Below are 16,338 nucleotides of genomic sequence, written 5' to 3' on the forward strand. Positions count from 1 at the left end.
CTAAAAGGCTTGTCGACGAAAGAAGAGAAGGGTCAAATAGGGTCTCATAATTGAAAGACAAGTCCTTCTCGATCGGCCGATTAATTTTTTGATCGACAGGCCGAATTGGCGACGCCGAATATTCTCTCCGCGGTTAAACCGATTCCTCTTTCTCTCGTTTTCTCTCTGCCGCTCGTCGGATTGTCAGGCAAATTAATTCTCGCACCGCGGCGGAATCGATCGGATAACGATTTCGTAGTCGGCGCGCAATTTACGTTTAATCGCCGTGGAAAAGATTCATCGATCACGCGGTCGCGGGACTACGTAAATCAAACACTGGATACACCATTGACTCGCCGGTGAAATATGGAAATCGTGAGTTCGTGCAATCACCGTTATACCCTGATACCGCGCGAGAGCGCTCTCTCTCTCTCTCTCTCTCTCTCTCTCTCTCTCTCTCTCTCTCTCTCTCTCTCTCGACGCTTATAGATTCGAGTGTGCCCCGCGGCAAGGTAAGAGGAACATCGGTACCGGCGGTACCGATCGGACTTGGAAGATACGTGTCTTTTTTCCCCGCCGATCTCACCCCCGTTGTGCCCGCGCCGCCGCGCCGTATCCGCGAAACGGTCCTCTTCGCCGACATTACCGTTCGATTCTCTGACGCGGCTCGCCGCCGTAGCAAGTCGGAGCCGAGACAAAAATCCGGACCTCCAACCACGATTCATCGTTCCACGTCCCGTTCGCTCTGCGAACTCGTTCCGCGATCGCCAAATGTCGATTTACACCGTTATTGCACTCGCGCGGGAACGGAAATCGGAGTTCTGTGAAATACCATCCTGATCATAACTCTGTTATAATGTTATAGAAGTAAACGATTCAATATCTGCAGAATTTAACCTTTAATGTTAAACAAAGAAATAATGTTATTAATTAATCATAAAATACTAATACATGTGCTGCATCGTAAAAAAATAAGTTATCTTTTTTGCCTTCTATATTTTTGCAACATATTAATTTGCAAATCTCTTCAGATGTCTACCGTAATTGCTCTTCTCTTTATCTCGTTCATATACGTAAATGATAACACGTAATAATACACGAACTATCGCGCGTGTTTTCCGCAGTATTTGAAAATCAATACTTCTCGATTGAATATATAGAGCGCAAATTATAAATCGAAGGGATTGAGTCTCTCGGGTATCAGCGCAAAAAATGCGCTCGGAATTATGTGCCAAATGATTGTAGCTCGCGGTGTGTTTTGCTGACTTCACTATACTAGACTATGTATATCAGAAGGTCAAGGATTTCGCCTCAGCGTTACATGCGGCTTTTGGACGCATGCATATCCAAGCGAAAGGATCGAGTCCTATTTCGAGAGTTTCAAGAGTTGATGACGTTGTCTAAATATTATTATCAATTTTGCAATTCATCATTACAGTTCAAGATAGAGTTTCTTGAAAGAAATGAAAAGTAGGAAAGATAATATGTTGTGTATATCATAACGCATCACGGTCAAAGAAAATTGATAAACATCGATTAATTGGCGCCGAGGAGATCGGGGCTTTCAAAAACTTTCTAGCCTTCATTGCAACCGCAATGTGTATATATGAAAAATTTACAGAAGCCCACGGGGTATACTCCAGTACCCCTAATCCTGCATAAGGAACATTAACCGCGAGCAACCGGTGGACCGGTATTTCTTTATCGGTTCACTTTCTACCGAGGATTTAATAACGGAGTCACAGCCGGACGCCGTCGAGCGTGACGCTCATTATGCGCCGCGAAATTATTCTTATGGAAATTAAACTCACCGACATGAATTTACATCGCCGGAGGAAGGGCGACATTGTGGTCATGTGTGTGTGTCCGTCCGTGTGTGCTTGGTGCATTGAGATCGCGCGACGCTTTTTTCTACGTCCTCGAGGAGTTTACGAGCCGATGCCGAGTAATGCGGCCGATCGAAATCTCTTCTCCCGTCGATAAACATACGGGGTGTCCCTGACCAATCGCCGATTTCCTTTTAACGACGGATGCTGCGTCAGTGATGATTGAGAAAAACGCCTTTGATGCCTCGCGGTCCATTGGTCTTTAAATAAAAGACGATTGAAGTAGGTCATTGACGACATCGATCTAATTGCGTGATTACTGTATGTCATTTTTTAATTATAATAAATTGTGTAAGGTTCTATAAATGCTACTGTTTCATCCTTTAACGCGACGGAAATGATTAATTGAAACCTATTAATTTTTATTAATCGAGGATTCCGTAGCTTCAAAATTTATAATACACGTTTAATTAAATGTAAGAATTGTTTATAAAATTTACAATATTTTACCCGCAATGTTTCTATTTTTAATTTAGAAGCTATTTATTAGTACTTTAAGATAAAAATTAATTACGTTTTAGTTTTCTACAAGCTGCATTGTACCCTTAAAAAAATTAGCGAAAAATGAATAGGACTTAACGGAATCATGATATGTACCTCGGAGATCAGCGATATATATGTAAAAAATAGCATATTTAATGTGATCAGTTTTAACATTTTATCATTCGGAAACTGTTGTATTCGTTTTCCAACAATTATTTTCCTTCTTAAAAATTCTTATGGTATTCTAATGGTATTTAAAAAAACGCATTCAGGGTGAATGTGTACATCGAGTATCCGCGACGCTGGCATCTAGATTAACGTCGGAGCGAGATCTACCTTGTTTCAAGAATGCGTGTAACCGCGAGAAACGGCCTAGAAGATGTTTGTCGCAAAGACTCTCAGTAGCACGGGTTTCTGTAACGACGCCTCTGCCTGCGGCATTCCGAAACATCTTTAATTGCTACGCCAACGCGGCGAAAACGCGCAGGTGTGCCGTATTAACCAACCCTGTGTCGACGAGACGCGCCTGATGAGAAACGCGAGTCACTTCGTTCTATTTTCAATCTAATGTGAAAGTACGTAAAGGTACAAGGTGGAAGCTGGCCTGCGTCCCCTTCGTTTCTCGTCGCAAATCGCGTCCAGGTGTGTGACTACGGTAACGGCATGTCGGAGAATACGGAATGCGGGGGAGAGGGTTAAAGTCGAGGAAGGCAGGCATGCGAAGTGGTACAGACATGTAACCGCCGTGGGGGCCCCCCTTTTTTGCACTGGCAAACGGAGTTACTCTTCTCTCGCTCTCTGCCACAAGAAAATAACATCATTACATCCGTAAGCCGCCGCGCATCGGCCGGAATACGTGGCTTCAGCGAGTATTTGTGGGCGCATCGTGCGAGAAACGCTCGCTGGTTTTCTTCATAAGTTGGTTAAACGATCCGACATCATTGCCGTGGATGCACTGCTAACATACTGAACGAGTAATGTCTATGACAGATCCGGCATAAATTTATCGGCGAAACAACGACAATCTGCGAATCTTGTGTTTTTTCGTCAACACGCTGAATGCGTGTTACATTTTTTAAAGTAAAATATATTTGTGATGTCTGGAATAATGCAATTACGATTAAGGGTAAAAATTAAAAGGATAATGATTACATTTCTTGAAAAAATATACACTGTTTCATTATCAGTATAGTGTATCCCGTTTAGTACATAACTGCGATAAGTTTAACTAAAATTATAATTTGGGTTGAAGTGAGAAAACTATTTTTTGTATGTGTCATATGTGAGATCCTCTTATTCGTGTCAAGATTAATTACGAAAGAACATATGTTATTCGTGGTAATGATGATTTCACGGTTTCAAGATTTCCATCCGAAGTTTCAATCAATGATACCTTCGAGCCTCCACTTCCGGGCGTTTCTACAACTAGTTTCAGCGGCTATCGGCGCTTCGTATCGCGTGCGTCTCTTCGCGTCTCTTCAGTCGCATGTCATCCTGCCATCCTGGTATCAATTTCAGGACGCTCGGGGCGAGCGTGACGAAGGGAACAAAGTGAACGTTCGCGTAATGGCCGAGGTGCTTTTATCAACGACGCGAAACGCCGAACCGGAAGAGAGAAACGTCCGCGCCCATCGGAGAACTCGCTCTGTTCGCTGCTCGAGAAGGGCACCCAAGACAGAGCCCGTTCGCAAAGCGACAAGGAGAGCGCGCCGCGGCCGGCGCGACCGTAGATCAGAGGCTAATTAAATTTTGGCGTGACCGAAGGAGTTGCGCTCTGCCAGCGGCCGATTCTCGAATCGTTTTCACGCCGGCTTTGACATGGTGCCCTATCATGCCCTTTTTCCATTGCACCCGCGATTGCACGACGAAGCGAACGCGCGTCTATAAGAATAACCGCTTTATTGCTTTCCGAGCAATTTCTTCTGTGAATAGATAGAGATCCCAGATACGTGATTTTGACAGCATATTGATATATTATAAAATAAAAGCGTTTGGGAATCTAATTTCAGTCTAAACCGTTAATATTTTTGTTTAAAGATTTTGTATGGTTTCTATTAATTTTAATATTGTTTATTCATCATCTAACTTCATTGTCACTTTATTCTACTTGTAGTATAATAAATTCGTAATTCTTATATGTCGATATAATCTCATGATAATATCTTATAAATCTTATAATCCATTAAATATATTTATAACAAGTCTTGTGATTTTCTTTAAAATTAAGTTTGAGTTGTTCAAATAAAAGATAGAATGCGTCAGTGCAAGGAAGAGAAAAATGAAATATTTAAATTCTCGGAAGCACAAGTTACTTTGTAAATCATCGACTCGCGCTCTTATACCATTTATCTTACTTACGACGCGATGAGTACGCCGGTTTAGATTGCCTGGAACTATTCAATTACATCTATTTTATTGCGCGCGATCGCGCCGTTAGAGCGATTTTCTCAATTGTCGACAAATTAGAATGTCCATATGATCTAAGAATGTCCGTGTTATCATCGTACGATCGACGTAAGTTCTACCATACGCTTCCGGTATTTAAATCGCCTCTCTTAAGTCCCGGAATATCAATTTCATCGCACGGAAGGCGAGCCCCGATAAAAGAAACAAAGTGGATAAGCACTCGTGACGCCGCCGCGGGCGTTATTCGAGGAGGGACCTCGACTTCAACATACGAAGAAAGGAGGACGCGGAAACCCAAAGGGGGAAAAGGAGAAGGAAATGTTATTGCCGCCGTTGGAACCGAGACGCGCGCATCCCGGTGTTCTCTATGCAGGATGCGCACCTGAGTCGCGGTAGGTAATAAAATCACGCGAGGAGTTCGCGGTAGTTACATATCTAAAGGTAATTAAATGTCGACAATACATATGGACTACATGGACTTCCCGATTATTTTTAAATCACGTTTATCTTTCTTCCCTGGGCTCGGCGAAGAATTAATAACGCGAGAGCTGAGCGCACACGGATGTAGCGTTAAACGCAGATATCACTACTTTTACGATTCGGACATGCTTTAACTTGTGTTTTCAGAAACATAACATCTATTTTTTAAGCATTTAGCAAGTATTTTATATTATTTTATATTATTGACATAGATCCTAGTCTTTTCAGAGAATAATCTGCAATTATGAGACCAGTTATAAAAATGAGTTTATGCATTTTCGTTTATCTATATCATTGTGTTCTGCATTTTTACTTCTAAGCTCCTGTGAAAAGAAATATACGGGAATGGATATTCTCTACCACATAATTTTTATATTTCTTAAAATATTTTGAACCCGTTTGTTTCTGCCTTCTTTTCTCAACGATATAGTTAAGGTATTTTATACTTTAATCGTGTGAAGTAGCTTATATTAAGAGCCACGTTTATAGCTATTTACCGCATTCGATCATAAATACAGGTTTACCTTTGAAAATAAGAGATAAATATATATACACATATCATATACTCGTGTATCATTTCTGCTATAACATTTTCCAGATACGTTTCTATTAAATCATCCATCCTTTCTCTAATATAGTTTATTTTGCTCATATTATATATCTAATACAGTCGCTGTGTAAATCAAAGTCTCAGTGCTATAATAGATATTATATTCCCACGAAGGCGCGAAGAGACAGGCTCGTCGCTGCCGCGCGGTAAGTGGACATGGAATTTCGCAATTTCAATTACATCGCGTTAAACGACGATAAAACTGCACAGTGGAGACGCGAAATTGAATGCGTGCGGGAGAGAAGACTCGGAGGGAGAACAACCGAAGGCTATCGGGACGATTAGCGCTCGCTATACGAGCGGCAGTAAAGAACGAAGGGGAAGCCGACCAGACGTTCGGCACAAATCAGAAGCCAATTAAATTCCGGCGTGACCTGCGCGCGTAGTGGAGCTCTCTCGTACACGGAATAGCGATTCGTTTTCACGCCAATTTCGACACGCTTCCTTCGCGCCGATCTGCACCCGATCTCGTAAGCCCTTTCCACCCGGCCTCCCTCTCGCCATCCAGCCACCCTCCCGTTTGGCTTCTTCTCGGATGCCACGATGGGCGCGGTTAGTGCGAAACAGTAATAGTAAGGCTGCCGCGTCCGAGAGCGCGGACCTCTCTCCACTGGACCCTGGGCCTTACCTACGTCACGTATACGAGACAACGGGAGAGAGCCTTGCCACTGTGGTACAATGAAGCACTGGAAGGCGTTATAAAGGGCTCTGTGTAGTTATTAGAGGTTATGACGGCGGTAATATCTCACTCAGCGGGCTCCACTGTAATGTTACGGCCAGGGGCCCATCCCCTATTTCCTCACGTCGAACCCTCTTCCTTTCTCTCTCCCCTCGTCCCGCTACATTCAGCGCTCTTCTTTCCCTCCTCTTCTTCATTCCTCTCTTTCCGCTTTCCTTACCTTCGGCTACCTTTTCTCTCCTCTCCCTCTCCATCCCGGGTGCGAGCCGGTACAACCGTATTTAGCGTTAAATTCTGCATTCGAGGGGGCCTTGCAGAAAAAAAAAACGCAAGGCCAACGCGAATCAACCTATTGCTCCTTTTGCCACTCACTCACCAGCAATTTTACGTGCTCTCGATACCTAGCGTTAATCAACGAGCTCGAATCCACATTGATAAGTATGCCCCTCGAAACGCTCGCGAGTCACACCTGTCCGACGATCGATTCGCTGTTTCCCGCAACGATCGTCGGCGGATCGTTATCATTATCGCCGATGCTGCGCGCGCGATTCTACGCACGGTGTTGTAATTGCCAACTTTCCGCACAATTTCCCGTTTCCATCGGGCGATTCTCGATCTCGATCTCCTGGAATGCATAAAATTTGATGGGGACGAACATCGATGATTGCACGTATCTTTACGCGCAATCTTCTGTGTGATATTTTAAACTTTCCGCAGTTTCAAGTCTCTCCGCTTGATCCCGATTTCGATCTTGGAACGCGCATCTCGTATATTTTATTTTCAACGAAATAAAAAACTGAGCAATAAAACACTTAAATTAATAGAGCAGCAATCTTCTGCTATATCTATATTTAAAACTCCCCGAGATATAGTTCTCTGAAAAAAGAGAGAATAAAAAAGAAAAGAAGGGAAGGGAGACAGCGTATGTATATTATATGTGTGTGTTTAATTGATTTGAGAACTACACTGTGAAAAAAAAATATTTCCATGGATCCAACGGTTTTGCATATCCAATGACAGATCTTCGATCTTTGAGATACCCTAGTCGACGATCTCGAGACAGCGTTTTTTGCGATGTCACGACGGCGAACCGTCGGTCGCGGTTAACCGACCTCGCCGCGGTATGTTTAATTGGGTGTCAGCGGCCGCTGGAATTTTGTAAGCCGTCATGACCGGAGCGCGGTCGTTTGCTTGATCCCCGACAATGAAGACGTTACGAAAATGCATCTCGCGCGCCCGGCGTACCGTTTTAAAATTCGCGAAGGTCACCCCGAGAATTAATGATCGCCGACGAGAGAGGCAAACGAACCTTCCTCGGCCGGAGACGCTCGCCGCGCGTTTCCTGTACACCGTTGCCTCATTAGCGTATAACGTATTAAAGATCATTCCAAGAAGCTCTCTTACTCTTCTCTCCTCTCCTTTTCCCTCTCTCTCTTTCCCTTCCTCTATCTCTGTTTCTCATTGTGCCGAGAGATCATCGTCGTTTACCTCCGTTATCCGTTCTCCGATCTCCGCTGGCTTTTAAATTGTTTAGACGAGGTCGCGGAGAACGTGCCAAAACGACCGAGAGGTATTCCGGAACGTGCAGCATCTCCTGGCTCTTTTTCCTGACCGGTGCCCGACAGTATGCTTCTTTGCTTAGAGGACTGGTTATTCCCGGCTCGGGGGATAAAGAGGGAAAGGGTATAGAGCGGGAGAGGAGAATACGTACATTATTCAAATCCCATGTAGATCCGTATCTGGGAATGTAATTCTAGTGCGGACGCGTGTTTCAGCCCCGTTGTCGGGGCAACACTTAATTTGTCTGGTCACTCTCTTGCTATTCTATACCGCGCGACGTGCATCCGTCGACGTAAATCCGTTGTCATCGGCACCGGCTGAGCGGCGAGAGTGCGTCATTATATCTATTAGCGATTGGAAGTGCACCTTTGTGTGCAGATTGATGATACATCGAGTTTGTCGATCAGCCGCTTTGTAATTCGTAGTTCGTAGTTCGTATTGTACGCTATTTGGGCAAGCGTATGTGTGTTAAATTATTTATTTATTTATTTGAATGCATGAATATTTCTGTTAAAATTTTCAGATCTTATGTGTTTCATTTAAATTTCTCAGGACAAATTTATTTTCAATTTTTTTTTAAATTAAATTTTTATATAATTATTATTTAATACACTGAGAAAAAAATGTTGTTAATTTGACTAAACTCGTTTAGTTGTAGTGATTTGTTTAATGTAAATATTAATATATTTAAATCAAATATACGTGAGTAATATCAAGAAATATTTTATTTTATTTTATATAATATTTTTTGAATTAACAAATGTTAGCTTGACAGCCCGTGACCGCTGCATTTAGTTGAATTAAATAATATTTCTTTGAATCAACGATTTTTTTTTCTCAGTGTAGTAATTTTTTGATAGTAATTCTAACGCAATACAATTACCTGCCTAATCATTTCTTGCACAGTTTTTAAATATTCTGTTTTAAACGTGTCAATCTCATCATAATTAAAGATAATTTTTTAATTCACTATTGTTAGCAGTGTCGGACGAAAATGCTCATAACGCTCAGTTTCTTGTTACGATACAAAATTTTGGAGAAGTTCTCGTTCTCATTTCGCGTCTCGCATCGTACCATCGTTCGAGTAAACGCGTAATGCCGTGGCGGGCAAATGATAGAGGATCTAAGTACACTCTCTTTTTCTTGCCTACCATTTTGCCGGTAATATTAGTGCACGCTTGAGAGGAAAGTGTCGGCACTGTATGAGCCGGCGTGACCAGAACGGAAAAGAAGAAATGAGGAAAAAGGAGCGAGTAAAGAGCAACACAAGTAAGAGAGAGAAAGAAAGAGAAGGGAGAAGGAAGAGAGGAGGGCGAAACAGAAAGAGGAAGAGAGGGGAAGAATGGCTCTAATTATTACAAATTACCATGATCTTTGGCAGGGGATCTCTCAGATTACAATTCTAAGCCGACACACGTAACAAGCAGGAAGATGAGGCACTTTCCGAGGATAATGATGACCGGACGGCTAATTGAAAGCGCGCCTAGGCTCTGTCGTGAAATTTCGCTAAGTCCTGCGGCCTAACGTTCACGTTGGACCTGGCATTCCTTATGTCTTCCCTAATGGTGGAAGAATCACCGCCAATGACGTGTGGTTCTATTGATATTTTATTGAAACTTTATCTTTATTTGTGACTCAGTATCATCAAAAATTAATATCATAATAAATGAAAATTTTAAATAAGTATTAGAAATTATTTAACAATTATTATTTTGAAGCGATAGTTTGTTATCAAAATATTGTCTTAGGCATATTATAAACAGAAATATTGTAATTTTATTCAACAAATCTTTTTTCACTTTCGTCAATATTTTATTTTCAAATTGTGGAAAGAGGGGGAGGATTCGAATTATTATACGATATTGATTAATTGAAGAAAAATCAATACTTAGTCAATACGATAGTAAAATACTTTGCATAGATGCTCAAAGATTTTCTTCTTGATAAAAAAATAAACATTTTTACTTTGTCTTCCGCTAAAAGTGCGTCCACTCTAAGAATTGCCGCACGAGAACTTGCCCGTCAATCAAATTGACCCAGTTCGTGCAACCGCGAGCGTAACCTGTGTGTTGCAGACAGTGTCGAGGAAATTGTGGAGCACGCGCCTGATATTTCTGCGCCTGGCTGATGTCGGATCGGCGAAAGTGGCCGGGTGATTTTATACCCGTTGCAATGGTTTGCGCGCGTTTTCGCGATTAACGAGACGACATGCGCAGTCAACCGTTCTATCACTGATTGCAAACATTAACTACGTATCGATCGTTACTTCTTGTGACATAAATATACATATAAATATAATTATTATGATACAAAATAAGACTTTCAACTTTCTATACCCGCGATGGTTCGAGTTTTATCCTAGCTATAATATGCATATAAATATCATGCAAGATATCTTTCGGATCCAATTCTAATGGCTTAATTTTATTTTAATTTTGATGTGATAAGTTCACATAGCCCGATTATGATAATTGTGAATATCCTATTTTAATTAATTTTAACGTTTTTAATATAACTTAATCTAGTTTTTATATAGTTATTATTTAATAATAAGATTTTTAACTTAGTAAATAAATTCTGGTTTTTTTAATACAAAGCTTCGATAAGTTATATATTCGTTTTTTTTATAGAGATATAAGAATGCGCTAGGGTAAACAACGATTTCACTTCGTTTGTATCACACACGATTCCGAACTACCGTCTAAAATCTTCTTGAAACAATTTCTTGGGACAGCGGGTCAAACACGCAAGTGTACGCTATGTAGGCTGTATGGATGTAATATACCTTTGCTCCTTGCGATCTTAAAGGTCTCTACCCGTTGTAGGATCCTCCTTTCTCTCCGGTGCGCGTCACGATTTCTTACCGGCACGATTATTCCGTCCTTCTACCGTCCTCTCTTCGGGGACGTCTCTCTCTCCATCCCGGGTTCATCTCGGATTCGTCAAACGTCACGTCGTAGATTAGTATCGTCGGCATACGAGCTCGAAAATCCGCATTCGCAAAGCGGCTTAAGTCTATTTCCATCTATATCACTCTACATTGAATAATGTACAATAGAACAAGTACGCCGATTCTCTCTCTCTCTCTCTCTCTATTTCTACGCATATTATTGAATTTGCTAATGAGATCTCTCGCAGTCACGCTGCCAGCGATTTGACCCCGCGGTCGTGATCGTATTAACGGTATTGTCGATCTAATAATGTTGCCCGAAATCGTGATGTCATTCCCGACATCGATAGAACAGCGCTATTCTTTCGTTCGCACGGGTCTATCTATGCAGGAGAATTCCATTTCATAGAGATATCCAATTTAAGTTGTGGAACAACCAAATTGGTGGTTGCACCGCGGATCGAAGTAGAGAACGCCGCAGCCGTACAACGGCAATCAATTTCTGTGGCTCTCGACTATCTATCAGATCCGTAATATCACTTTCAACATAATCCGCATTTGCCTCGCTGAAATTACGCGCGCAATTTTTTGTATCGTCCGGATCGCGTTTTGTTACGCAATATCCGATTCTCCGCGAGCGTCTTGAAACAGTGGATTCTGTGTACAATAATCAATTACGCGTATAGCCGCGTGTTAACGCTTCATTACACACTCGCGTCGCTGAATAGACGACCGACCGGCTTGAACCACGAAACTTACGTCACGTTACGAGCCGCGAGGGTTATCGATCGCTCGAGAGGATGGCATTAAATCTTTGCCGGGCACCTGTTCCGATTAATGGATCGATTGGCAGAGTTAAGTGATACATTCGTCGACCCCGCTGACTCTCGGTGAGGGAGGAAAGACAGAGGAGGAGAAGAATAGCGTATGTTTGATGGCGGCACAAAAGGAATCCGCGACAGTGAAAGTGTACATATACGACTGCGTGAGTAACCGGCGGTTACCTTCCGGATATGATTGCCGGGTTACGCAACGTAGAGACGAATGTCACTCGGGTTTAACTCGCCGATTCGAAACGTACGGTCGTCGATCGGTAGCGACACAGCGACAGTCGCGAAGCTGCGCCGCTCCCCAAGAAACGGTCCCCGGGAGTCGCGGCGGACGAGGAAGTCGATCTGGCACGAACTAGATTAGAGAGACTTACGTGTCCGCGAGAAAACCAGACGCGGCAACTTTCCCGAATCGATCTTATAAAACCCGTAATAGCATAGCCGCGGATAATTAACGAAGAGGCGTCCGGTACGAATTGCGTCACCGTGCACCGAGAGATCTAATGAGTGTAATTGGCTAAATGGGAGAGTTTTGCAAAACGAACCGGTAATTCAGGACGCGACATTAATTGCCCTTTGAAATCATATTTAATGGTGAGATTAGCATCGAAGCGTTGAAGATTGAATCTAAAATGTTAATATTATTGTGTATTAATTGCAATTATTTTATAATTAGAATGCGACAATATGATTTCATTCAATACTACTCTTTTTGCTTAAATATTACTAGAGAAATAATTATTCCAATTAACAATATAAAGATTAGTACAAAAAATCGCTAAGATAATAGCATAAATGCATAACTGCATTAATGATCATTATTTCTTCGGTTACTGTGATATAATTTTTTATGCTGCATACGAATTATGTTAAAATAAAAACGGTTTACAAGAACAAAAGAATTACTCATAATCGGTAGTAAAAGGAGACACTTTCCGTTGGTAGAGCAACGGTCGTTAACGGTCATGCACCCAGGCCCAATGGTTCTTGACGTTCGTATACAGCACAGCGGAGACCTTGACGCTTTTTATCCGGACTCGCTTAGCTCTCTCTTTCTCTCACCGCGCGTACGCGGCCACTCTGATCTTCTCTGACTTCTCTTTCCGGGACGCACAGGATCGTGGAGCATGCGATCGCAAGGATATATACCATTAAGGGTGTCCGCGAACCGAACGTCACGTGGATTATATGGTTTCTGGGTATTCGCGCTGGCCGTGACCGGCCGGTTCCGCGTTCCGCGTTTTTTCCCTACAAAATAATAACGACACATTTTGGTGAGGTTGGGCGTAACGAGATCATGTCGCGCGACGTGATTGACATTTTAAAGAAGAACGATTAATCCTTTTCATGCGTTCGCATGAAATGCGTTCGCATATTTTAACTTGAGCATTTCTTCAGTTTTTTTTTCGATCACTAGCGGTCCAGAAATGAGAACTGTTGTATCTGTTCATGTGTGTGTACGTTGTAATTAATATAATATTTATCTGATATATGTATATAAAATAATTCTCTAGAGATGATCGAAGAATTTTGATTAGATTACCAAATTAGGTACTTCATATTCTAATTGAAGATTAATACTCATGTAAAAAATGATAGCATTAGAGTAATTTGAAAAATTATAAGGATTGCTTTCGACACGATAATTTATAGAAGTGAAGTATTCGCGATCCTCGAATCAATCATTAAGAGAAGCTGTAAACCCATAATTGCGTAGAATTCGAGTTCAATGAATTCGATCCGTACGTTATTTAGTTTCATTAAAACTCAATAGTGATAGACATGCGTTCTACGGTTCGCAAGAAGATTTCGAAGGCGATAATCGATATTATCTTAACGGTATAATCAGGGGGACACGTGTTAACGATTTAGCGGCAGCACAAAGTTCACTGATCATCGGTCGAGTAATTTAGTACGATCACGTACACGCGGGGCAAAAACGTCGTACAAAATGAAACGCGACAAAAAGTCGCATAAAACAGTGGTAAGGAAAGGGGGGGCCTTTTTGTCGAGGCCACGCTATTCTGAGATCTCCTCATGGCACGCGTTTGTCAACGGACAAAGAGGATAATTCACGCGGAGCCCCGATCGCGGCGATTCTCGCTTCTCGAGAAGGTCAAGCACACGTCAATCATCAAAGTATTCGACCAAGACGACTACTTCAATACATACAATATGTTCCGCAGCTGTTGGGAAGCCGATTTAATGATTAATGCGAACGTTTCAATTCCGTCACACCGCGCACCGAGCGGATAGTGACAAATATCAAAGCGATTAAGTTGCCTGAGGCGTGTCAACTTATGCGTGAGGATGATTTATGGTCAAGTCTAGTATTGTATTAAAAACTTCTATCAGCTATTTCTACTCTAGACATTAATCTTTCGCTTTGTAAACAATTGTAAAATTATATGTAAACCAGTCGCAAAATTATAAATTTTAATTTGTACTTGTATAAATATTATATAGCAACGATAATATAATAATAATATTCTTATAAATTCAATTATCAAGTCAATTAACTGATATTATTAATTACTATAGAAAAAGATATAACAATATTTCTAATTTACTTTAGCAATCTTTACGCTGTTTTTTTTAAAATAAAATAACATCAGAAGATGTTTCTACGTATCATTTGTAATTGTTCGTGAAGTTTAATTTCCCTTTCCAAAATTACATAACTAGCCTTAATAGACATTTAGTTTATGTTCACGAAAGAGAAGGGACAGGCCCGGTGATGGTATGATGATGACAAATACTTGCCATCCACTTGATTGATTTTCTCGCGGTGGTCGACTGTCGCTTGACAGTCCGAGTTTGCCGGCGCGATATGCAATCAAAGCGTCGTGGTATTTAGCCAAACGTTGTGTGCGCACACAGTTCTAAACATTATATTGCGCGCTCCAATGTAATTAAGTTCTTTCCTTAAAGCAATGAACTAAAATTAAAGATTTTAGAGAAACTAAACTCCACAAAGAACCTGCTCGTAAAATATTTTTTTAATAAATGGAAAGTATTTTGGAAAATAATTAACACTAAATTATTCTCTTAATTATTTTGGCACGAAAAACATTTTGGATTTTTCTCACAGTAATAAAAACGAATGTTACATACAACAAAGTTCTATATCAAGTACTATAACAAAACATTTTGCTTCTCACAACGAGAATAATAATACATTACTATTTTACTTAACTAATGTGTAATGCATTATATGCAGTATATGAATAAAATACAATACAATCAATCACGTACCCAATCTCCGTTAACTGCGACACTCTCGACAACTTCTCATGCCTGTAACAGAAAAACGTATCATGAAATGCCAGTTCGATCAAAAATTTAATAATACTCATACATATAAAGATATAAAGTATAAAGTAAGTGAAATTTGTTTAGAAAGCATCTAATGAGTTCTCGTCATAATTACAAGGAATACACGGCCACGGAAGGCGCCTGTGAATGTCGTGATTAATTCGCGTTCCCGTTATTATTTATTACGACGGCCGAGTCCTTGCGAGAACGACCCACGCAACGTGATAGAAAGAGCCACTTGGCTCTCGCGCAAGACAATGATTTCCAGTGAGGCGGTTGCCTAACCGTCGTCGTATTGCTGAGAAACCACGCTCCCGGCGACTCTCTCGGACATGAATAGAGTAAATATCGATTCGCGATAGAGATTAGACGAATGAAACAGAAGGAGAAAGACGGTTTATTACGGTGGGATAAAATCTCTGCTTGTAAGTGCAACGGGAGATAGAACTGGATTGATAAAGAAGAGATTCGTGCATTACGCCATTGGATGAGTAATAAAAAGGGATTAAGTAAACTAAGATCGAAATCGTATCACCTATTGAATCATAAGTAAGTGATTTGAGAGCAATAGCGAAAGGGATTACCGCGGGAGATGCTCTCGTAATCGAACTTTGAAAAAGATTGCTAGCGAGTTTCCTCTAACGTAAGTCAATAAGTGATCTATAGGTAATATAGGTGGAGAGTGAGATAAAGAAAGATGTGGAAAATCTAACAACGGAAATGAGAGAGAGATGGGTGGGTAGGTAGGTAGGTTGGTAGGTAGGTAGGTAGGTAACAGTCAGGCAATCAGGCTGCACGGCGCAGGCTTCGTAGCGGCGTTATTATCTACTTGGGTGGACAGGTGCCAGGGGGTTTGTAAAAGTACGCTCGTCGTGCTCTCTTTCTCTCTCTCACCGGAAGATCGTTATCAAAGAGGAGGAAGACGAGGAGAAGAAAGAGAAAGAGGGAGCTGGACTGAGGGAGCTGACTGGGAGAGAGTTCGACCGGAATCTCTGGGGTCCAGAGAGAGAGATAAGAGAGAGAGAGAGAGAGGGAAAGAGAAGACGCGCGCGCGACGTAGATTCATACGAACGTATTGCTAGACATAGCCGTTGCCGACTAAAGGCGTATAAGCCACGTTTAAGAGAAGGCGACGGCGGTGGCGGCGGCGGCGGCGGTGGATATCAGGAGGAATAAAAGGTCCAGGTAGCATAGTTGCACGCACATTCCCGGTTCACAGC

At 41.6% G+C, this 16,338-nt stretch overlaps 2 long non-coding RNA genes across 2 annotated transcripts in view; one reads left to right on the forward strand and one right to left on the reverse strand.

The window, feature by feature from the left end:
* The window catches only part of LOC139770422 (uncharacterized), a 157,534-nt gene that overhangs the window by 63,371 nt on the left and 77,825 nt on the right, over nt 1-16,338 (forward strand). The window lies entirely within an intron of this gene.
* Nucleotides 1,810-16,338, reverse strand: part of LOC139770421 (uncharacterized) — a 109,247-nt gene continuing 94,718 nt past the window's right edge. The window contains exons 3-4 of the long non-coding RNA XR_011717736.1: nt 15,059-15,100; nt 1,810-2,065 (exon numbers count right to left, since the gene is read on the reverse strand). This is a non-coding gene — a long non-coding RNA (uncharacterized lncRNA). The remainder of the gene's footprint in view (nt 2,066-15,058; nt 15,101-16,338) is intronic.

This window comes from Temnothorax nylanderi, unplaced genomic scaffold, assembly GCF_030848795.1.
Source record: "Temnothorax nylanderi isolate EJ_2023f unplaced genomic scaffold, tnyl_v1.0 TNYL_tig0029_pilon, whole genome shotgun sequence".
Taxonomy (NCBI): Eukaryota; Metazoa; Arthropoda; class Insecta; order Hymenoptera; family Formicidae; genus Temnothorax; species Temnothorax nylanderi.